A 26,602-nucleotide genomic window follows, 5' to 3' on the forward strand; every position below is an offset into this window, starting at 1 on the left:
AGCAGTTTATGTGCTTAGTTTCTTTGCACGAAACTTTAATGATGGAGAAAGCAGGTTCACTGTAGTTAGGAAGTATTGAGATAAGAATCATCCAGACAATCAGAGTTCACTCATGTGAAGATCAGTTTGGTCTTAATAATATCAGACCTAGTTCAGATCTTGTGGTCAAAGGTATGTTCATTCAGTCCAAATCAGTCTGCCCATAGGCTGTTTCAGTTCAAGCCTGGCATTTGGGAGCTCAGTTCAAATCTGTTACGTGTAGGTGAATTCCGACGAATCTTGGCTGTTTAGTCCAAATTAGGACAGTGGTCATAATTCAGTGAAACAGAAATTAAGTTTGTGCATTTATTACCTCCAGCAGTGACTACTTCATGGACTATGCTATATTTGCACAATACATTGGTGCAGTGGACAGAAATCAGACTTAACTTTTGAAAGATATTTGATTATCAAACAGCAGCACCAGAAATTATCAGTGAGTCTTAAGTGAATTGTTCTTGTATGGGATGTTTTCTGATATGTAGTAAAAGTTCTCACTACATCAGCTGAATATCTAAAGTAATCTACCAAAATGAAATCTTTTCTTTGCTGTTTGTTTACTTACAGCCTCTTTGTGTTCCGATTGATTTTTTAAATGGTGACCAAAAAATCATCATAAAACAGAAAATAACATTGGATTCAACAAGAATATGGTCTTGATCAAGCAAGCTTTACGTCTTTGCTGCTCAGTTGATTCAGTTATTATCATTTGGGGGATTTTCCAGCTTTAAAAAAAACAAGAATTTCTGAATTCATTAAATGTGGATGTCTATCATGGAGAGCCTCATTAAGAATACAACCGAGCTGAAGCGCTTTTGTTCTGGAGGAAGTGTTTTGATTTTGCATGAGTGTTAGGGGTGAGTCTGTGACCTTGTATTGGACATCTGAACTGCATTAACACTGACCAAAACACAATAATGTCAATAATCAAGTTGTGAAAATAGTCCCTTCCTGTGGAGAGGTCTACATGGTTTCCATATCATACAGATTAAAAGACGTGAATTACTCCAGATTGAGGGGCCTAGCATTACATGGCGTGATATTTTTGTAATTCAGGACCATTGTTTATGATCACGCAGCAAAAAAGTACTGGCTTCTTTGACGTCATAGAGCATGTCATTTAACTAATTTGGCCCCCATATTGTTATTTTATCAATCATCTTACCGAGAATTGTTTGTTTTTCTCCTGTCAGACTTAAAAACATGGCATTTTTTGTCCAAAGTTGTGTCATTGGTGTGCATTATTTGATGCATTGGGTAATCCCAGTCTGTAATTTAAAAAGAAATCTATTCACTCACTCTGCTTGACTGGGGTCAATTTTCCAAGCACAACTTTCAATATATTCAAGCATCATCTCACAGATTTTTTTCCTTTTTGTGATTCTTTTTCAGCTTTATTAAAAAAGATTCATCAAGTTCTGGCACATTATCAACTCTGTAATGTGGTGCCATTGTGCCAGTTAATGGTGAAATTAGAACTTGTAGCTAATGATAGTTTCCTACTCTCATGCCTGAAGGATTTAGGTTAATATGACCAGATTAAACCATTAGAAAGTTGAGATTTGTGATTATACTTATATATTCCTGGTGTGATTTGATTTGCTGTAATTGAGACCTGTATCCATAGCAGTGCATACTAATTACAGATATCAGTACTCAATATCAAATTAAGACAGAGCAATAATGAAAATTAATACGCTGACATTTTACGTACTTCTGCATCTGTCACAATGTCTTCTAATTAGCGAATCCGTTCGTCTCACTCGTGTCAGATAAGCAGAACAAGTTTCCTAAAACTTAATCAGACGCAACATCAGTTAAACTAATCAACAATGCTCTTAGAAGGTCATGTTGCCACTTTTTCAGTGCTATGTATTCACTGTTTAAGAGGAAATAATAGCATTATTTATTAATTGATTCAACACAAAAATATTATAAGTTAATATAATCCCACCATTGTTATTGTTTTTATAAAGATGTAGCCTCTGGTATCATTTAAGGTGACCTGTCTGAAAGGCAAGTGAGTTTATGTTATGGCCTGCTAGCCCATCAGCATCTGTAAAAATCTTTTCCTAAGAAATCACTGGAACATTTAAGTGAAACTTCTTATAACTGTTACATCCAGTGATGACACCTGAATTGGTTCAAGAGGTTTGAATCCAATTTTCAATTTGGCCACTGCAACAGCCATATTGAAAAAGTAATTCATGGACATTACTCAATCACTTTTTTTGTGTCTTTATTTTCCCTTTGCACTTGGACCATGTTCCTTAAATTCCCTGAAAAGGAATTTCCCCTCACTGTACACATAATCCCGTCATTCTCCACTGAACCAGTGAACTTGTAACTTCACATGCTACTTCCAACCAATGATCACAGCAAACTTTGTTCAAGAGGTTCGAATTTGATTTTCAATATGGCCGCTACAGAGAATGTGACCCACACAAGTCTCACATGGGGACTGTTACACTCACCACTGAGGTTTCACATGAGGAATGTTATCACACAACTCAGTCTCACATGGGGAAGTTTACCCCACAAATACTGAAATCTCACATTAGGAAGGTTATCGGTATACTCATTTCATCCTAAGTCTCACCTGGCGAAGGTTACCAGTTTATCTATTTAATGCAAGACTCACCTGGGGAAGGTTACCGGTATGCCCATTTCATCCTAAGTCTCACCTGGCGAAGGTTACCAGTTTATCTATTTAATGCAAGACTCACCTGGGGAAGGTTACCGGTATGCCCATTTCAGCCTAAGTCTCACCTGGCGAAGGTTACCGGTATATACATTTAATGCTAAGTCTCACCTGGGGAAGGTTACCGGTATACCCATTTAATGGTAAGTCTCACCTGGGGAAGGTTACTGTTATATCCATTTAATGGTAATTCTCACCTGGGGAAGGTTACTGGTATACCCATTTAATGCTAAGTCTCACCTGGGGAAGGTTACCGGTATATCCAATTAATGCTAAGTCTCACCTGGGGAAGGTTACTGGTATACCCATTTAATGCAAGTCTCACCTGGGGAAGGTTACCAGTATACCCATTTAATGCTAAGTCTCAACTGGCGAAGTTTGCCGGTATGTCCATTTAATGCTAAGTCTCACCTGAGGAAGGTTACCGGTATACCCTTTTAATGCTAAGTCTCACCTGGGGAAGATTACTGGTATATCAATTTAATGCTAAGTCTCACCTGGGGAAGGTTACCAGTATACCCATTTAATGCTAAGTCTCACCTGGGGAAGGTTACTGGTATATCAATTTAATGGTAATTCTCAACTGGGGAAGGTTACCAGTATATCCATTTAATGCTAAGTCTTACCTGGGGAAGGTTACCGGTATATCCATTTAATGCAAGTCTCACCTGGGGAAGGTTACTGTTATATCCATTTAATGCTAAGTCTCAACTGGGGAAGGTTACCAGTATATCCATTTAATGCTAAGTCTCACCTGGGGAAGGTTACTGTTATATCCATTTAATGCTAAGTCTCACCTGGGGAAGGTTACTGTTATATCCATTTAATGCTAAGTCTCACCTGGGGAAGGTTACTGTTATATCAATTTAATGGTAATTCTCAACTGGGGAAGGTTGCCAGTATATCCATTTAATGCTAAGTCTCACCTGGGGAAGGTTACTGTTATATCCATTTAATGCTAAGTCTCACCTGGGGAAGGTTACTGTTATATCCATTTAATGCTAAGTCTCACCTGGGGAAGGTTACTGGTATATCAATTTAATGGTAATTCTCAACTGGGGAAGGTTACCAGTATATCCATTTAATGCTAAGTCTCACCTGGGGAAGGTTACCGGTATATCCATTTAATGCTAAGTCTCACCTGGGGAAGGTTACCAGTATACCCATTTAATGGTAAGTCTCACCTGGGGAAGGTTACTGTTATATCCATTTAATGGTAATTCTCAACTGGGGAAGGTTACTGGTATGTCCATTTAATGCAAGGCTCCACTGTGAAGATTCTGGGGTAGAAAAGGTCTTCAGCAACCCATGCTTGCCGTAAAAGGCGACTAACGGGATCGGATGGTCAGGCTCGCTGACTTGGTTGATGCAGGTCATCGATCCCAATTGCATGGATTGATGCTCATGATATTAATCACTGGATTGTCTGGTCCAGACTCGATTATTTACATACCCCCATCATTTAGCTGGAACATTGTTGAGTGCGGTGTAAAACAACAAACCAACCAACTAATGCAAGACTCTCCTGGTGAAGGGTACCGGTATATCCATTTAATGCAAGTCTCTCCTTGGCAAGGTTACCGGTATACCCATTTTATCCATTTAAATATGTTTTGCATGTTGCCTTGTATTATGCCTTCATTTTCCAGCCAAAGAAGTCAACTTTGCCATGTCTTCTTGTTACTTAAAGAGGAACATCTTTATAGGGTGTCAATGTAAACTAGTACGCTCATGTTATGAGCTGATGTTATGGCAAAGGGCAGAGCTCCATATAATGTAACTTAGGTGCCCACATTGGACACTTAACTCAAACCTCCCTTTCTAGAACAGGTTCTCTATAGAATATAACATTTATCAATAAATATCAAAAACATTATTAAAGCCAGTCTCATTATGTTGTTTCATTTTTTATGCAGATAAATGAGTCAACTGCTTTAGTTCATAACAGGGTTGAAATATTTGTTGGATAATTTCATGTTCAGATCAAGTCCATCCAAGATACATCATTTCTGTGCTTTTAATTTAATGCTTGCTTAAGATTCATTAGTCATTTGCGTTAATGCAATCAACAAGTTGCCTTTTTGACATTTGGTGTATTCATGTTATTGATTGATTGGAGTCTATTACACAGTGTCTGTATCTGTATCCAAAATGTTACTCAAGATACTGGTTCTCTGTGTGAATTTGTCAATTTATTATTAGTGCAGCCATAAGTTTCATGATCATTTCCACTTCTCAGTTTGTTAAATGCATCTCCCTTATGGACATCTTGCAAATAATATTCACATAATATGTGACAAATATGTACAATTTTGCATTTAGTTGACAGTTTTGATTGATGCCTTTGTTTCAAACATGCTTAAAATACAAATTTCCCTTCCAACATTGAGCCAAACAGGTTGGTTTTCTTGTTATGTCTGTTAGAATTTTAAGCGTGCGCTTTGATTGTGTTCGTCTGTGCAGACCCAGACGATATCGTTGATGCAGAGCCACATCTTTTTTGCTCTCGTGTGATGTCTGTCTGTTCTTTATGTCGTGCGATCAATACTTTTTTTTTCTACATATGCACCATAACTGCAAGCATTAGATGCTGAACTGTACTAATAGAGCAAAGGAAGATAACTCCTCCATGCACTCTGTTTGATCGCCACTAGAAAGGTGATGGGTTAAATGGCTATTAACCTGACCTGTTCATATTGAATAGTTTTACATTATTATAATACCATGATTTCTACATTAGATTTTTTGTATTTTCTGAAAAGACAAGTCCCCATTCTGTTTTCACTTGAATACGACATCATCAGTAGAAAGGAGAATTATTTCTGCAAGAATGTTAACATCATGAACAAACTTCTAGATCTTTCACTACAAATATTTGTTCATTGATATTGAGGCAAGAAACGTTATCTGAGGCATTAAGATGTGTTATATATCAGAAGACTCTTTCTTTTGTTTATCAAGAAACCTGATACCATTCATACTCAGGTTTTTTCCAAGATGCCTTGAAATCCGAAAATGTAGTTTATGAGGGTTTTTAATGCAGTTATTGTTTGTCATAATTGCAAACCTACAAGACATTTCCTTGGATGTGGATGTACAGATACGGATATTGCATGACACTCAGTCAGCAGTGCAACAAGATATGAGAATGCTTTAAAAGTGAAATATGTACATATTCTGATTCAAATACAGTGTTTGAAATTAACCATTTAAGTCAGTGGTCCTTGTCACCGCCTCAGTGTTAAAGGTGAAACATTCAGAGATCTTAAGTTCAAGTACTGAAGGAGCATACCTCAAGGATCCCAGGACTCCCCATATTTTGAAAACACTGAAAAATATATGATTTGAAGAGAGGTGTGTGTATGTGTTGGGGTTGGGGTAAGGAAAAACTGACAGCAAAAGAAGGGATGGGGGCACAGTTCTGAAATGTAGACATCAGAGGAGGCTCCACATGGATGCTGTGCAGAAGGGTAGGGGGGCATTAAAAAACGTTGCATGTTTTTAATGTGTTTTGTTGTGGTTCTTTTTAATTTGTTTTGGGGGGATTTTAGTTTGGTTTTGATGGCCTAGAAAATTATGAACAGTCCCTAATAATACAAATCTCTCATAAAACAATTATGTGTGTTTCTTGGCTAGCTCAGCAGTGAATGTCTCAGCCAGTGAGGTGCAATCACCTTGTTTATTTTCAGGGCAGTTTATGTGTACAAGTCTCTTCCATAATGGTACATCAGAATCAGAATTTGAGAATGAATTTGTAAATCGACTGTTTCAAATTACATGATTAAACAAACCTCATGAAATGAAATATTTGTTAGAGACAACTGCTTCCTCAATCTTGTTGGGCAGGCATTTTAAATTAATTTTATTTGGAATTGTAATTTATGAAATTGCCAATATGTGATTCCTGAACTCTTGTAGGCATGTGTTATTACATTTTGGACAGAGTTGTGATGAATAACACCTTTGAGAGTTCATTACAAATTTCAAGAGACATTTATTGTTTTGAAGAACTGAAAGTTTTTAGTTTTACTTTTAACAATTGTTCAAATCTCCTACACTGCAAGGATACCAGTAGTTAGATATTATTGATTTTGTTGGCTGTTGAGCCTTTAGTTGACAATTTAATGGCATTACATCTAGCTTGACATCCACCATGACTACTATTGTTGGTATCTCACACATGCGCACGCACACGCACACGCACACACACACACACACTACACACAACATAGCACAACACACAAAACACAGAGAGTACAGAAACAAACATCACACACAACGCACACACACAGTACAGACACAAGCACCACACACTGCACACACACACACACACACACACACACACACACTAAACAACATACACAACACACACACACACTAAACAACACACACTAAACAACACACACTAAACAACACACTGGTTATGGATATGGATGGTTTCTCATGCACGCACACACACAACACAACCACTACACACACACACACACACACACACAACACAACCACTACATAGACACACACACACACACAACACAACCACTACATAGACAGACAGACACACACACACACACACACACACACACACACACACACACACACACACACACACACACACACACACACACACACACACACACACAATAAAAGTATTGTTTATCAAATATGCATGTCCTGTATCATAATACTTCTGTGTGGGTCAGAAATATGGACATTTTATGTTGTCAGGTTCTGAAACAAATTCAACTCATTCTTCTGAGATGAGTACCCAACCAAGGAAATGAAGGTTTGAAATATCCTGATAGGAAGAATATTATTAATCATACATGTTCAGATTCGGAATAGTACAGTTTAATGTTCACCTTGATGCACTCAACTTTTATTTAGAAATTGTCTGGATGTTTGTTTCCATTTGTCCTATTAGATTGTACTAAGAAACAGGGAGATGGTCTAGGTTGGAAAAAGAGAGAAAGTATATCTTGACAATGTAATGGTGATGTTGGTGATGAATGTCATTGTAAAAATCAAGCATCCTTAATTCCAGAAGCAAAATTCTCCCTAGAAAGATGTGATGCCCATAGATCAGTACATTCAGTGTTTTGGGATGCATTTACAATTGTTTGTAAATATGCCTAATGTATTATCTGAGTACATGGTTATATCATTAACACATCATTAAGTGTAATAAGCCCCTCTGAGGATGACAGGCAACCCCCTACCCCCACACCCTTCTACATCACTCTTGGTGATCTGGGAGAGACACGTTGTTGGTGACAGTTTGTTGTCCGGCTGATGTGTTTGCAAGATATGAATTGTAAGATAGAAGTATCAAATATATTTTATCACATATGGATATTTCTGATGGAATTCTTGTGTCTTGCTGACCTAATTTATGCATTATCTGTCTGCCCAGCCAGAGGAGGCTTAGAGCTGGGAATAATTTTGACAGTGCTATTCGCATAATGTGAGAACAACTGTTAACAGTGTTCATTGTGTACAGTAGTATTTGACCCCTCACAAGTTACCTCCTTCACCCAGGAGCTGATCAGCAGCACGGGACTCAAGATGGTAGAGATTTCCCACACTGCTCTCACCCAACACACATGGCCACTTTCTGTAAAGCAGAAAAAACCCTTAATATTGTCATTCCTTGATATTATATGAACCTTTGTGTTTCTGATTTTACATCATATTCAATTTCAAATTATCAATTGAAAAATGACTAATTCAAAAACATTTGAGACAAGTGTGTATCTTCAGTAAACACAGGTCAATCTGGGCACCATATTGCATTATTCTATATGTTCTGTTACATTGTAACAAGAGGCAGAGTCAGTGATTTAGCTTTGTCTAGTACTTTTTACGCGGTCAATAAAATGTGTTTATAATGAAAAAAAATTGTTTGGACTCTACAAATGACAGTGCTGAAAAGTTCCTGTGGACATAGATACATAAAATTTGCTTCTTGATTAATAAGTATCCTATGGATTGAGATGACGATTGGAAAACCGGAGTTTATTAGTAAATAACAAAAGTCTTATAAAAGTGATAGGATGGTTATGAAATCTATGCTACTCGTGTTAAAGACATTAATTTCCAATATAAGCCAGGGTCCCTGCATTTAACAGTCACACAGACATTAATTTAGGTTTTAGATTTTAGATTGTATCCTCTTCCAATGCCCTGCTCATTTCACTTAATTTGGTAGAATTGATTTACAAAAAGAATGAAAGTTATTTAGCTTAAGGCAATTACAGTGAGCAGCTCCAAGTGTCCGTCATGAATTTGTCTTGTCAAAAGTTATATACATAGCTATATTTCACATGGATAAAAATATATATAAAAACTGTTAATTTCATAATAGTTTAACAGCTGTCATTTAGCTGTTTCCTCACTGAATTAAGTATCATTTTATCAGCTGAATTACAAAGTGATTTGCTTAATGAAGCGTTGACATTTGAATTGAGGTCCCTAACATCCACAAAGTATGTTACACTTCCTCTGTCTAAATATCTAAATTGCTGCTGTCTGAATTGGTTGTCTGGAATATAGTATTGTTACATTGCATAAGCAGAACATTTAACTTAAATGTTTGCACATAAAAGCTAAAAGTATTTCTTGGTTGATTTACTTTCGACTCACCTGTGAGAATGACAGGTGAAACATGTACTTATACTTTTAATGTAACTTATTTCAAACATGAGAATATTTAATAATATTGTCATTACTGGTTTGTAAAGTTTTAAACACTGAACCTAAAAGGGGAAATGGAGTGAAACTATTTCAATGGAACCTTTAAACCATCATTTTAGGGGAAGATGGAGTCAATGGTAGATTATTGGCTGAAATAATGACATAGGGTTGTATGAAGGTAACAGTTCTAGGTTAAAGATGATTTGGTATTTTCACCATACACTCAGCTGGGAGTCTATTGCCTCAATATCGCTATCAAGAAGCCAAATCATCAAGATATACAAGTGCACCTTATGACCCTGTTGAGTTGTGGCCTTTTGTTAAGTGGTATTCATCAGGCCCATGTGATAATAGAGGATACAGATTGTTGTCCTCAGCAGGAAGTGATGAGGGCTAGCATCAGCTTACATACATCAACCATGTTAAATATTAGCCTCAACTTTTACTGATGTGAGTTTCAGCATGTAATGGAATTGATGGCACAGGTAACCCCTTGCCATACCCTGCTCAGCCCCTTTATTCCACGAGCTCAGGTGAAAATGAGGTGTATTTGAAATCATCAGGGTGCAAAATTTGATCCTATGGAAACTCAATGGTACAGAGGAAGTCTTTGTTATGTTTACTGGGAAGTCACGATATATCATTCCCGCTACTGTCCCTTTATCCCAGCCTCTGATGAGTTATTCATAACATTGTTTACCGATTCACACCTGCGAATTAACAAGTGAAAAAGTGTCTCCATTTGATCTTTTTCTTTCACTATTGCACACCTTGGCCCACAGTGAGGCATCTTGTTGTCACCCAGTGTAATGTAAGCATTCAAAGGTGGTGGTGGAATTAGGAAAGGGAATGTTCTTAATGTTCATATATGCACAAGGAGATTTGGTATTCATCTGTTCATTCCCAGATTTGTATTGAGAGAGAAAATAAGTCTTACAATTACTTGATGTGTATATGTACAATACACCATATGATTTTAGATTGTGAATGGTTGTCAAATGTCCACAGCTGTCATCTCGTGCAACAAGATGTCATTATTAAGTTGTGTTACAGGAAACATATGATATATATATATATATGTAAGTGCCATGTACAAATGTTATGATGTTAAGTAAAATTGCTGTAAATCTTTACCGAGTGCTGGGGAAGCCTAGTGGTTAACATGTTTGCTCATCAAGTTCAGGCCAGGGGTTTGACTCCCTCATGGTATGGTACTATGAGTGTAGCCATTTCTTCCTGTTCGACCCTTTGTACATCTGAAATAATTCTAACAGCTGTGTAAAAGCATACTCACTATAAATCTTCAAAAACCTACTGCCACATTTGCCTATTGTATTGTTGATATCTTTGTATCTCGTAATAATCTCTTGGGAGGTTTTACATTTTCCAAGTAGGACCTGGATTTGGACTTAGTGTTTCAAATGTCCAATGTTCTAAAATCAAAGAGAAGAAAGGAAATTTTTCATTATGGATGAGGGGAATGGAACCTGCAACCTCACATATCATGTTAAGTTTTGTAACCTTCTGTTTTCCCACTGAGCCACCTGGGCAGGTGGTGAAAGATCGTTCAATTTTAGATGTCATGACTTGGTTTTGTCTCTGCTGCACGTTTCCTTCTCTTGCACACTCTGATCACATTCCTTTTATGCCATGACACACTCTATTGCTTCACTATAAGATATCTCGATGTTTTCTATAAATTTTTTTCTGTTATTTCTTGCTTTGAGATGGTTTATAGGAGAAATAAAGCACTCTTTCATGGTTATGGTCCTTAGTAAGATCTCGTCAATCGGGTATCAGTTATAGATATAAAATAACATATATATATAACAATTGCAGAGCAAATAGCCATTGTTGTCTTTATTTCCTGTTTAGTGTAGTGGTGTAACGATACGGCGATACAGTATTGTATCCCAATGTACAGCCCACGATACGATGCATAGATTTGGAAAGCATGTATCGCGATACATACGATATTTTCACAGTTTTACTTACCGTATTACCGTATTTTCTTGAGTATAGTGCGCACTTTTTTTTCCAAAAATCACATCTGTGTAGAAGGGTGTGTGCATTATATAGAATTAATGAGTTTTGATGTTTTTCCCCCATGGAAAGACATTACCGTGAGCAAGTAACACCGGAAAGGCCATGTCATCAAATCCATACTGAAGTTCGCAAATTAATAATGTAATTACACTGTCTGGCTATAAAAAGTGTTCTTTGTATATCTGGACTTATGTTTGTAACTTATTTCATCAATATTATTTAAAACTCCTTTAAATATTGTTTTAATTAATTTCGGCGAAATCGTGTGTGACGCGATCGGAAAATCGTACACAACTCACCGTTCTTAACAGCAACCACGGTCAGATTACTGCTATTGACGCCTTGAAACGAACTTTAGTTGACAGAGAATGGATAGACATATCATAAATGCCAAACTTTGATTCGTTAAAAGTCATATTTGTTTTTGTTGGACGATTCTATGTCAACACGTAATTCTCGCGATTGCACGCTCACATGCATGGGAGCCTTGACAGTGACTGGTCAGACTGGTTCCATGTAAAAAATAATACCCGGCAATAGCGATCAGCTGCTTCGCTTAGGGTTATTATTATAGTATTCACGACCGTACGTACGTCCGTCCGTACGTCCCACCTGTTTGTTGCCGTGATATCTCAAGAACTAAATACTGGATTGTCTTCATATTTGGAACTATGGTGTATATACAAACTCTGCAGACACCAGTCGGTTTTGGTGACCTTGACCCAATTTTCAAGGTCACCTCAGGCAAATCTGCTTTTGGAGTCGGAAAACGGTGTTGCCGCGATATCTCAAGAACTAATCACTGGATTGTCTTCATATTTGTAACTATGGTGTATATACAGACACCGCAAACACCAGTCGGTTATTGTGACCTTGACCCCATTTGCAAGGTCACAGCAGGCAATCTGCTTTTGAAGTTGGAAAACAGTGTTACCGCAATATCTCAAGAACTAATCGCTGGATTGTCGTCATATTTGGTACTATAATGTATATACAGACTCCGCAGACACCAGTCGATTTTGGTGACCTTAACTTAATTTTCAAGATAACAGCAGGGAAATCTGTTATTCGAGATGGAAAACAGTGTTGCTGCGATATCTCAAGAACTAATTTTTGGATTCCTTCATGTTTGATGATATTGGCTTTTGGAGTACGACAAATAGTTCCATAAAATTATTCAAAAGGAATGAAATATTTGGAAAAATAACACATATCGCATAAGGCGGCGGGGGACATTTCGTCACTTTGTGACAAATACTTGTTTTAAATATGTTTAGTAAAAGCTGCATCTAAATTAAAAAGATTTTGGAATATACTTTTCCTGATAAAAAAAAATAGTTTCAGATGCAACTTTTGTCGATCCTTGCATTAAAATCCTGTAAAGTTATATCATTGGGTGTGTCTTGACCGAATCACCGGTAGATTCCGAGAAAACGTGTGTACAGCGGATTGCTGTATCCGGCTTAGTTTATGAGAAAATACACAAGGTAATCTTAATCCCTGGATATAAAACAATGCCTAGCTGAACAAAAAATACAATTTAAACGGTAAATCAACATGTCTGGTGATTTTTTTATCTCAAATTTCGAATTTGTACTGATGGAGTTTCTCATCACCCGTTCGTTTGCCGGACTTCGCTGAAGGGGTACGGTGGAATTGTTTTCTGCGAATAATATTCAAATTTCTTTTTTTCCAAAATATTGAACCTGCTAGAGGGGGGTGCGCATTATACATGGGTGCGCACAATACTCAAGAAAATACATGAAATACGTTTAACAGTTTCAAAGCCAGTTTGTTTCAGTAAAACATACTGTATTGCTGACAATTTGCTATAACAGTAAATAAACACCTTATATCTTCTTCAACGGTACTTGAAAGCTTGTACCAGTAAACACTGTATCGTGATACGTATCATATCGCGACCCCTGTATCGCGATAAGTATCGTATTGCGACCCTCCCGTATCGTTACACCTCTAGTTTAGTGAATTACATCAGTTTATTATCATGTCAGGACAATTCAGTTGTGGATTGAAGTCAGTGCCAGAAACAAAGTCTTCTGGACCCAACCTGTCCTTTCTCCTCTTTTTCCTATTATTTACTTCCTTTGATAAGTGTTACAAGAGACTCAGGCTTCGGACTAGGTGTAGACTAACGCTTTGTCTCGGAAAATATGTAATTTTGTTAGAATGATCAACTCAATTTAAATTGAAATGGAGCCCAAATGAGATGGTAGATTCTAAACCTGTCGAAAATGTAGACTTGCATCATTTAGGGCTATAAATAAAATGGTTCAAGGACTGTGAGACAGACTGCATTGGTGGTTAAGGTTGCAGTCTTGGACTTGAACCAGTTCAGAATGTGGAATTGGAGTAAATGTGAAAAGGGGGACATGGAAAGAAGGTGTGTGGGGGGGTGGGTAGGTCCTAACAACTTACCCTGCAGTACTTGTACTGTTACTGACACACAATATGACCATTTAAGCAACAATTATTCATATTGACCATTTGCACCTTTGAAGGACATAAATAATTAGTGATAATTAGACACGGTTATTTATATTAGCTCAACGAAAGCCAATTTGATTTGATTACATTTGTGTAATATTCTTCTCCACTAAATGGTAAAGTGTACATGATGACAGCTTCTGATAAGAATGTGGTAAGCTGTTTCCATGCACATGCTATTGTGATGACCCGGTTACAAAGTCATTACGTTGTTACCTGTTGCAAATTAGCTCCAATTAGCTCTCCAGATGGATGGGCATTTTCAGGTCTTTTAACTCATGTAACAAAAGCAAAATTAACATTTTTCCTCTGATGTTTTTTCCCCAGTCCTTTCCCAGGTCTTGTTATTGCCTGATATGAAGAGACATGTGAAAGATATGTAACTTGTTATTAAAGGATTTGGCATTCCATTCTCTCACTGAACCACCTCTCTCACAAGCAATCAATTCATTCACTGCCAGGTTTCACACCCACTGGCAATAGCAGTCATACATCAAGACACAATATAGCCTCTTGCCCAATTATCTGGGAAAGAAGTCTCTGGCCAGCACTGCCTTGTGAAAGTACTGCTTCCCTTGTTAGTTTCCCACCCCTTTGTTTCTCGTCTCAGCCTCCTCAAGTGTCTTGTGGAGCAAACTCTGGTGTTTTGACACTCGATGGTGACAACAATTGCCCTACCGATATGGCTCATCAGAAAGTGTGCCAACTCATCACAGGTTTTATTCTCAATATACAAGCTAGTAATATTTGCAATATGCGTTCAGGGACATAACCATGTATCGCTTATTTTCCTTCTTCATCATCATCATCATCATCATCATCATCACCTCAGCACTGTCCTAATGACCTGTGTACCTGGTGAAACCCATTGACTAAACATATCACCATCTAGTATTGATATGATAGGTCCAAGGCACCATCTAATATTGATATGATAGGTCCAAGTCACCATCTAATATTGAAATGATAGGTCCAAGTCACCATCTAATATTGATATGGTAGGTCCAAGTCATCAATTTATATTGATCTGATAGGTCCAAGTCACCATCTAATATTGATATGATAGGTCCAAGGCACCATCTTAATATTGATATGATAGGTCCAAGTCACCATCTAATATTGATATGACAGGTCCAAGTCACCATCTAATATTGATATGATAGGTCCAAGTCACCACCTAATATTGATATGATAGGTTCAAGTCACCATCTAATATTGATATGGTAGGTCCAAGTCATCAACTTATATTGATATGATAGGTCCAAGTCATCAACTTATATTGATCTGATAGGTCCAAGGCACCATCTAATATTGATATGATAGGTCCAAGTCACCATCTAATATTGATATGATAGGTCCAAGTCACCATCTAATATTGATATGGTAGGTCCAAGTCATCAACTTATATTGATCTGATAGGTCCAAGGCACCATCTTAATATTGATATGATAGGTCCAAGTCACCATCTAATATTGATATGACAGGTCCAAGTCACCATCTAATATTGATATGATAGGTCCAAGTCACCACCTAATATTGATATGGTAGGTCCACGTCATCAACTTATATTGATATGGTAGGTCCAAGTCACCATCTGATATTGATATGATAGGTCCAAGGCACCATCTTAATATTGATATGATAGGTCCAAGTCACCATCTAATATTGATCTGACAGGTCCAAGTCACCATCTAATATTGATATGATAGGTCCAAGTCACCACCTAATATTGATATGGTAGGTCCAAGTCATCAACTTATATTGATATGATAGGTTCAAGTCACCATCTAATATTGATATGGTAGGTCCAAGTCATCAACTTATATTGATATGATAGGTTCAAGTCACCATCTAATATTGATATGGTAGGTCCAAGTCATCAACCTATATTGATATGATAGCTCCAAGTCATCAACTTATATTGATATGATAGGTCCAAGTCACCATCTAATATTGATATGGTAGGTCCAAGTCACCATCTAATATTGATATGATAGGTCCAAGTCATCAACTTATATTGATATGATAGGTCCAAATCGCCGTCTATTATTGATATGGTAGGCCCAAGTCACCATCTAATATTGATATGGTAGGTCCAAGTCACCATCTAATATTGATATGGTAGGTCCAAGTCATAATCTAATATTGATATGATAGGTCCAAATCACCGTCTATTATTGATATGGTAGGTCCAAGTCGCCGTCTAATATTGATACGGTAGGTCCAAGGTGCTTGGCATCACATCTAATATTGATATGGATGACTGACCTGCAATATACCCATATGATATCAATGTGGATGACTGACCCACGATATACCTATATGACATCAATATGGATGACTGACCTTCAATATACCCATCTGATATCAATATGGATGACTGACCCACGATATACCTATATGACATCAGTATGGATGACTGACCAGCGATTTACCTATATGACATCAATATGGATGACTGACCCATGATATACCCACGAAATTAAGGGACGCTAAGATGCAAAATGCATCTTAATTTATGATTTTGCGTCTATAAATCAAAGTAAAGACGATATTTTTTGCGTCTTGATTTTTTCCGTTTCACAATTGGTTGAGAAATACCTAGATTTCTAAATTCACTGTTATAACTTTGATTAGCGAAAATTTTCCTTGATTTGTTTACCTTCAATTTAGAGTTACCTCCCCATTCACCTTTCCGGGGAAAACTTTTACTTCCTTTCTTTCCGTTTAACTTTGGTGAACGCGGACTATCCCGAGCTCTTTTTGACCAATGAACATATAGCACGGAGATTAATATTATGCAATGAAGTATGTCTATTTTCAAGAGACCAATCAAATGCCCTAAAAACTATGTCATCGGTAATTTATTCAAATGTCCATATCGAACATGTCAAAGAGCAATGTAAAGATGTTTCAAGCAAATATTTAAATATATTATACAAAGTAATATTCCATCTTTTCAAGCGATCGCGTGTAATGTAAGTCAAATGACATCTCGGCTTTCGTCGTCTCAATTTCCTCAATTCGGACAAAATGTAAGCATGAAAAATCTTTGTCACAGCTCGTAATCTGGCACGATACATCCATGAAGTTCCATATTTTTAATATAGATCGCAATTTTCTGCTTAAAACGTTCAGAATAACACGATTTAACAAAAGTCTTTCGTCAAATTCTGAAATTCATCATGCCAATGAAGCTTTCTATCGATGTGTCACATGGCTGTCTTCGACGAAAGTGTTATTCGAAAACGGAGGTATCTCTTCATGTTACTGAACGGACAGCCGCTGTTATTGGGAAATGGGTGATGGCAGATACTAGATCTATTTACAATTCTTATTAAAATATTTTTCCAATTGCGTTTTTTTATGAAATCTTATAGATTCTGTTTGCGAAAATCGTCAATTTTGCGCTTCTATCATTGTTAACATTTATACTAAGTTATCTTATAATAATTAGATCTACATCAAGTGCTTTTATGAGTTATCATGGTGTAATATTTATACATCATTACATATAATTATAGTTTAGCAAGTAATAATTATCATTAGGTAAAATGCATATATAAAATATCAGTAGTTTCAGTTATAGTATGTCTAGAAGATGCGCTCCCATTACCTTAGGCTAGCAACCATCTAAAAAGCTATAACTGAAACTACTGATATTTTATATATATTTATTTTACCTAATGATAATTATTACTTGCTAAACTAATGGTTAACATTTATACTAAGTTATCTTATAATAATTAGATCTACATCAAGTGCTTTTATGAGTTATCATGGTGTAATATTTATACATCATTTCATATAATTATAGTTTAGCAAGTAATAATTATCATTAGGTAAAATGCATATATAAAATATCAGTAGTTTCAGTTATAGCTTTTTAGATGGTTGCTAGCCTAAGGTAATGGGAGCGCATCTTCTAGACATACTATTCAATAAGACAAGAGTTACGTCTACATAGTTTAATTGATTTGAAGCTTTTAGATAAATGCTAACCATGATACTTCCTCGGTCCTTAATCTGGATGTTATGAATGTGTAAGCTTACATTTTCTTTATTTACAACAAACATAATTAAGTTGTAAATGCATTATCTAAATAATGTGATAAACATAACATATTTATATACAATAGGATTGGAACTTCAAATGGTGTTTAATATGTGGTAGCAAAGATGGTTTTACAAACATGAGGATATTTTCTTTGATAAATGTTTTATGAGTGTAATTTAATTACTTTGTTATCTGAATGTCATAACATGCATAATCAGCCATTATTTATATGCATCATAAATCATGATAATGCAATCTTGTGATATATATTTTGAAGTTTTGAAATGAGAAAAATAATTGCTTGTTGATTTTTGATTTTGCTTGTAACTTTTAAAACCACAAGCAAAAATTTGCTTGTGCCTAAAAAATTTAAATTCTAACCCTGCCAATATGACATCAATATGGATGAGTGACCCGCGATATACCCATCTGATATCAATATGGATGACTGACCCATGATATACCCATCTGATATCAATATGGATGACACGATATCATCTCCGGTATTGATATGTTAGGTTCATGATGACTGATCTCTGAATACAGCATAACTTCATGCACGCTCTTACAAGCCTCTTCTTTCCAAGTTTGTGGGGACTGTAACACCATGCCCAATAAAACTTTAAACTTGACATCCAACTTGCCTCATGGCACTGCCATTGACAGTGCTTTTATTTCACACGCTACTGAAATGAGAATCAGATGATCAAAATCGCTACTTAACATTGGTTAATGATAACCTGTGCACTCATTCACTCACTCACTCACTCCTCACACTCACTCCTCACAGACACAAACTCACACCCCTCACTCACACACTCACTCACTCCTCACTCGCTCACTCACCCCTCACTCACAAACTCACTCACACTCACTCAATCCTCACTCGCTCACTCATTCTTCACTCACCCCTCACTCACAAACTCACTCAGTCCTCACTCACACTCACTCGCTCACTCACCCCTCACTCGCAAACTCAGTCACACTCACTCGCTCACTCACCCCTCACTCACACACTCACTCACTCCTCACTCGCTCACTCACCCCTCACTCACAAACTCACTCACACTCACTCAATCCTCACTCGCTCACTCATTCTTCACTCACCCCTCACTCACAAACTCACTCAGTCCTCACTCACTCACTCACTCTTCACTCACCCCTCACTCACCCCTCACTCACTCCTCACAAACTCACTCACTCCTCACTCACAAACTCACTCTCCTCACTCACACTCTCACAAACTCACTCACTCCTCACTCACTCACTCACTCCTCACTCACACACACAAACTAACTCACACAAACTCACTCCTCACAAACTCACTCACTCCTCACTCACAAACTCACTCTCCTCACTCACACTCTCACAAACTCACTCACTCCTCACTCACAAACTCACTCACTCCTCACTCACACACACAAACTAACTCACACAAACTCACTCACCCCTCACAAACTCACTCTCTCCTCACTCACACACTCACTCCTCACTCACACACAAAAACTAACTCACACAAACTCACTCACCCCTCACTCACTCCTCAATCACAAACTCTCTCTCCTCACTCGCAAACTTACTCACAAACTCACTCACACTCACAAACTCACTCTCTCCTCACTCACACACTCACAAACTCACTCACTCCCCACTCACACATTCACAAACTCACTCACTCTTCACTCACTCCTCACTCACACACACACACTCACTCACCCCTCACTCACACACACACTCACTCTCTCCTCACTCACACACTCACAAACTCACTCACCCCTCACTCACACACAAACTCACTCACTCCCCACTCACACACTCACAAACTCACTCACTCTTCACTCACTTCTCACTCACACTCACCCCTCACTCACACACACACTCACTCTCTCCTCACTCACACACTCACAAACTCACTCACCCCTCACTCACACACACACTCACTCTCTCCTCACTCACACACTCACAAACTCACTCACTCTTCACTCACTCACAAACTCACTCACACACACACTCACTCTCTCCTCACTCACACACTCACAAACTCACTCACCCCTCACTCACACACAAACTCACTCACTCCCCACTCACACACTCACAAACTCACTCACTCTTCACTCACTCCTCACTCACACTCACAAACTCACTCACTCCTCACTTGCTCACTCACTCTTCACTCACTCCTCACTCACAAACTCACTCCCCTCACTCACTCCTCACTCACAAACTCACTCTCTCCTCACTCACAAACTCACTCACTCCTCACTCACACTCACAAACTCAATCTCTCCTCACTCACAAACTCACTCACTCCTCACTCACAAACTCACTCACTCCTCACACACACACAAAAACTCACCCCTCACTCACTCCTCACTCACAAACTCACTCACCCCTCACTCACAAACTCACTCACTCCTCACTCACAAACTCACGCTCTCCTCACTCATACACTCACAAACTCACTCACTCCTTACTCACAAACTCACTCACTCCCCACTCACCCCTCACTCACACACTCACGAACTCACTCACTCCTCACTCACAAACTCACTCTCTCCTCACTCACAAACTCACTCACTCCTCACTCACAAACTCACTCTCTCCTCACTCACAAACTCACTCTCTCCTCACTCACAAACTCACAAACTCACTCACTTCTCACTCACAAACTCACTCTCTCCTCACTCACAAACTCACTCACTCCTCACTCACAAACTCACTCTCTCCTCACTCATACACTCACAAACTCACTCACTCACAAACTCACTCTCTCCTCACACACTCACACACTCACTCTTCACTCACTCCTCACTCACAAACTCACGCTCTCCTCACTCATACACTCACAAACTCACTCACTCCTTACTCACAAACTCACTCACTCCCCACTCACCCCTCACTCACACACTCACGAACTCACTCACTCCTCACTCACAAACTCACTCACTCCTCACTCACAAACTCACTCTCTCCTCACTCATACACTCACAAACTCACTCACTCACAAACTCACTCTCTCCTCACACACTCACACACTCACTCTTCACTCACTCCTCACTCACAAACTCACGCTCTCCTCACTCATACACTCACAAACTCACTCACTCCTTACTCACAAACTCACTCACTCCCCACTCACCCCTCACTCACACACTCACGAACTCACTCACTCCTCACTCACAAACTCACTCTCTCCTCACTCACAAACTCACTCACTCCTCACTCACAAACTCACTCTCTCCTCACACACTCACACACTCACTCTTCACTCACTCCTCACTCACAAACTCACTCTCTCCTCACTCACAAACTCACTCTCTCCTCACTCACAAAATCACTCACTCCTCACTCACAAACTCACTCTCTCCTCACTCACAAACTCACTCTCTCCTCACTCACAAACTCACTCACTCCTCACTCACAAACTCACTCTCTCCTCACACACTCAAACACTCACTCTTCACTCACTCCTCACTCACAAACTCACTCTCTCCTCACTCACAAACTCACTCACTCCTCACTCACAAACTCACTCTCTCCTCACACACTCACACACTCACTCTTCACTCACTCCTCACTCACAAACTCACGCTCTCCTCACTCATACACTCACAAACTCACTCACTCCTTACTCACAAACTCACTCACTCCCCACTCACCCCTCACTCACACACTCACGAACTCACTCACTCCTCACTCACAAACTCACTCTCTCCTCACTCACAAACTCACTCACTCCTCACTCACAAACTCACTCTCTCCTCACACACTCACACACTCACTCTTCACTCACTCCTCACTCACAAACTCACTCTCTCCTCACTCACAAACTCACTCTCTCCTCACTCACAAAATCACTCACTCCTCACTCACAAACTCACTCTCTCCTCACTCACAAACTCACTCTCTCCTCACTCACAAACTCACTCACTCCTCACTCACAAACTCACTCTCTCCTCACACACTCACACACTCACTCTTCACTCACTCCTCACTCACAAACTCACTCTCTCCTCACTCACAAACTCACTCTCTCCTCACTCACAAAATCACTCTCTCCTCACTCACAAACTCACTCACTCCTCACTCACAAACTCACTCACTCCTCACTCACAAACTCACTCACTCCTCACTCACAAACTCACTCTCTCCTCACTCACAAAATCACTCTCTCCTCACTCACAAACTCACTCACTCCTCACTCACAAACTCACTCACTCCTCACTCACAAACTCACTCTCTCCTCACTCACAAAATCACTCTCTCCTCACTCACAAACTCACTCACTCCTCACTCACAAACTCACTCACTCCTCACTCACAAACTCACTCTCTCCTCACTCACAAACTCACTCTCTCCTCACTCACAAACTCACTCACTCCTCACTCACAAACTCACTCTCTCCTCACTCACAAACTCACTCTCTCCTCACTCACAAACTCACTCTCTCCTCACTCACAAACTCACTCACTCCTCACTCACAAAATCACTCTCTCCTCACTCACTCACTCAATCGCTGCATCCCAGAAGCTGTTGCCCCGTGACACTGATCACTTGCCAGACCCACCTCTACTACTTCTGTTCATTATCATTTGTTACACTGGCAGCAGCTATCAAATGACTCAACAGGAAGAATCCCCCCTAAAACCTGTTACCCAACATAACCCTACACACTTCTAAAAATACACCACCACCGTTCCTCACTTCTGATTCTTCCCTGTGAGGAATACCTTATTACATTCCTCATTAAAGCCAATTCTATTTCTGACTATGTAGTAGAAGTGGTATGTATGAAGTATGATGGAGCACATGATGCATGACGCTGGCCCACAGTATTGCCCTGTTATGAGGGACATCCACATGTGGATAAATCAGTTACTCCATATCAAGCCCTAATAGTATAGGGTATAGGGGTAGCTCAGCCAATCAAAGGAATTATGTAGGCAACAGTGAGGCAGAGTCAGTTGCTATTAAGCGCTGGAAGCCCTTCAGGTAATTGTCAAATTGGGCTTTTCACCCTCCACTCATAATTGCATTTGCGTCTCTTTTCAATGTGGTCTTTTGATGACTACCTTATCATTTTTACTTGCCGAAAGTATGCCAGATAAAATCGGAACATATACATAATTGTTAAATTTTGCCAATTAAAATCTGGGTCTGAGTGCATTCCATCACAAACAAAGAGGGGATTGTTTCCTAATTGTACCCCGAGACAGGATCCTTTCAGGTGTGTAACAAAGACACGAACTGGGGCTGATGGGTACACAGCTTTTCTTTCTTAACTTTGACAATTAAGGAATCTCACCTCATCGCGCCTAGTTGATCACCAACGTCAGTGGAATGTCACCTCTCGGTCCAAGCTTTTGTTTGTGAGAGATTTAGGTTGATATTGAATTTACAATGCAAGGGAGCCCGCTGGCTGGATCTTGAATAGAGGTTTAATGCCTCAATAGTTGTTTCATGCGTTTGCAAGACAAGTTAATGAAGACTTTTTCAAGACGAAGGATTCATCAGTGGGCTAGATGGACACTAAGGCGCTTTATAATTTCGTTTTCTCACACCAGCGTGAAAGAATTTACTAGGTGACATTTGTAAAGAAAAAGATCAATTAGCATATATATGGATCAGCAGATATTTTAATATCCTGCTGTGACTGAGCCAGTGTGGCCTACCCATGAATTAAAAGCAACATAGGGATTTAGTTTTGAACATGGTCTGGCCTCTCATGAACCCTTTTACCCAGTAGGAAATTTCTTTTATTTAGTTGCCTCTATGATCCTGCTCTTTTCAGCTTTTCCATCTTTAAATTAATAGACACTACATACATAAATGAACGGATGCCCATTTACTACACAATTGTTTGCCAGCTCATTTATATTCCAATTTTTCGTTTCTACGCTCACTAATTTCATGACTCATACATGTATGTATAAGATTTTATAAACAACTGTTTTAAAGTCAGTCATGCAACTATTGTTAATGTCCCATCAGAGTCAGCATTCATTAATGTTATTACCAACCCTACCCTTTCAGGGAAAGGTATACAGTGTCTTTTGTTCCCATCAAAGATGTGGCCTATTACGCTTCATAAACTGGAATAATCGCTACACACCTTTCTGGCGTTTCTGTGTGTAATTACACGTATCACCTCCCTTCGTACCTGTTGTAGTCAACAGTTTTTAACCCAGTTTCATGAGTGTCATGGAGTTTGAAACTAATACCACGATCTTCTCTAATTGTATGGTGGTTGCTTTGAAAAGCTACATCTTTTCCCAGTCTATTCAATTGATTAAGATTATTTATGGTTGTTCTTATCTCTACTGTTCCATCATGTTCTTGCTGTCTATCCACCATGGAACACCCCACTGTCTCAAACTAGGATCAGGTAATGGGGGTTAAAACACAGGGTCTCTTCTGGCTTCAGTACTGCAAGAATTTGATTATGATCTGTTAGATATATGGTCTGTATGGTTCTGTAAGCAAACAGGATGTCTGTGGGGATTCCTGATTCTGGAAAAAGTCCACAGTACAAGATGACTACTATGGGGATCAGGTGTTCAGTCTGTTGCCTGGCTGGTCGGGTGTCTATGAACCATGATCTGTGATCACCACACACAATATTTAGACCATGATCTGTGATCACCATACACAATCTGTAGACCATGATCTGTGATCACCAAACACAATCTTTAGACTATGATCTGTGATCACCATACAAGATCTGTAGACCATGATCTGTGATCACTATACACAACCTGTAGACCATGATCTGTGATCACCAAACACAATCTTTAGACTATGATCTGTGATCACCATACACAATCTTTAGACTATGATCTGTGATCACCATACACAATATTTAGACCATGATCTGTGATCACCATACACAATATTTAGACTATGATCTGTGATCACTATACACAATCTGTAGACCATGATCTGTGATCACCACACACAATCTGTAGACCATGATCTGTGATCACCAAACACAATCTATAGACCATGGTCTGTTCCCCATACACAATCTGTAGACGATGATCTGTGGTCACCCTACATGACCTATAAACTATGGTCTAACAATACCTTACAATATCTATAAACCATGGTATGTGATCACCATACGCGACCTGTAAACCATGATCTGTGAACACCATACACAATGTATAAAGTACCAATATTCTCTAACATCAGTGTACAGTGTCAGGCTCGCTGACTTGGTTGATGCACTGTCATCGATGCCAATTGCGTGGATCGATGCTCATGATATCAATCCCTGGATTGTCTGGTCCAGACTCGATTATTCACAGACCGCCGTCATATAGCTGGAATATTGCTGAGTGCGGCGTTAAACAACAAACCAAGTACAATGTGTTTGCTCTTATGTGAAACTGACCATGTAGCCACTGTCAGTGTGTCCTGCAAATGATTAAAGTTGTCTCATTGTCCCAGCAGCTTCATGATCAGTTACTCCAGTGTTTGCCCTGTGGATCATTTCCAGACCGTCAGATATAGCTGGAATACTGTCTACTGTGTTACTAAACAATATTCCCTTAATGTTAATTAGATCCAAACACCAACCAACTCCACAGTGTCTTGACTCATTACGCTACCCTTTGTTGATTACATGGATCCACCTCATTATGAATCCACTTGGATCATAGATCCACTCTACGAAACTTTTGCAAATGTGGGAAACAGTAAACAGATTTCTTCTTCACTGAGTCAGTCAGTGCATTTAATTATATGACACAGAAGTCTTAGAAACCTGCCTACCTTACCAGCTGTGCCTTGCATGTCTTTCTGTTCTCGTGTCACTAATAACAACGGATGAGAAAAAAGTCAAACTAATCCTTTGGAAAATATCAGTTCATCACTTCCACTTAACAGCCAGTACACTCCTATAACAACAAAGCTATTTGGGGCAACAAATATTAATTATTTCATGTTTGACAAGGTGAATATAAAAGTATATTTTTCTTCAGGTTGTATAGCTGTCACAAGTGTGTAAAATTCTTAAACAATTTTCTGTGAACGGCTTCAGCACACTATTCCCCTCACAACACCAAAATTGTTCCCCTCACAGCTGCAACAGACTATTCCCCTCACAACTGCAACACATGCTTCACCTCACAACTGTTACATTGTTCTCATCTAGGCTGCAACACACTATTCCCCTCACAACTGTAACACTATTCCCCTCACAACTGTAACACTATTCCCCTCACTGCTGCAACACACTATTCCCCTTACAACTGTAACACTGTTCTCCTTACAGCTGTAACACATTTTTCCCCTCACTGCTTTAACACACTATTCCCCTTACAACACAAACACTATTCCCCTCACAGCTGCAACATAGTATTCCCCTCACAACTGTAACACTAATCCCCTTACAACAGCAACACTATTCCCCTCAGCTGAAACACACTATTCCCCTCACAACTGTAATACTATTCCCCTCACAGCTTCAGCACACTATTCCCCTCACAACAGTAACACTGTTCCCCTCACAGCTGCAACAGACTATTCCCCTAACAACACCAATACTATTCCCCTCACAGCTG

At 38.9% G+C, this 26,602-nt stretch overlaps 1 protein-coding gene across 3 annotated transcripts in view; it reads left to right on the forward strand.

Annotated features, from left to right (window-relative positions):
• LOC139454232 (serine-rich adhesin for platelets-like) overlaps window positions 1-26,602 on the forward strand; it is a 117,577-nt gene that overhangs the window by 55,531 nt on the left and 35,444 nt on the right. The gene's annotated exons all lie outside the window — the stretch shown is intronic.

The sequence above is a fragment of the Haliotis cracherodii genome, unplaced genomic scaffold (genome assembly GCF_022045235.1).
Source record: "Haliotis cracherodii isolate W230 unplaced genomic scaffold, xgHalCrac1.p SCAF_10, whole genome shotgun sequence".
Taxonomy (NCBI): Eukaryota; Metazoa; Mollusca; class Gastropoda; order Lepetellida; family Haliotidae; genus Haliotis; species Haliotis cracherodii.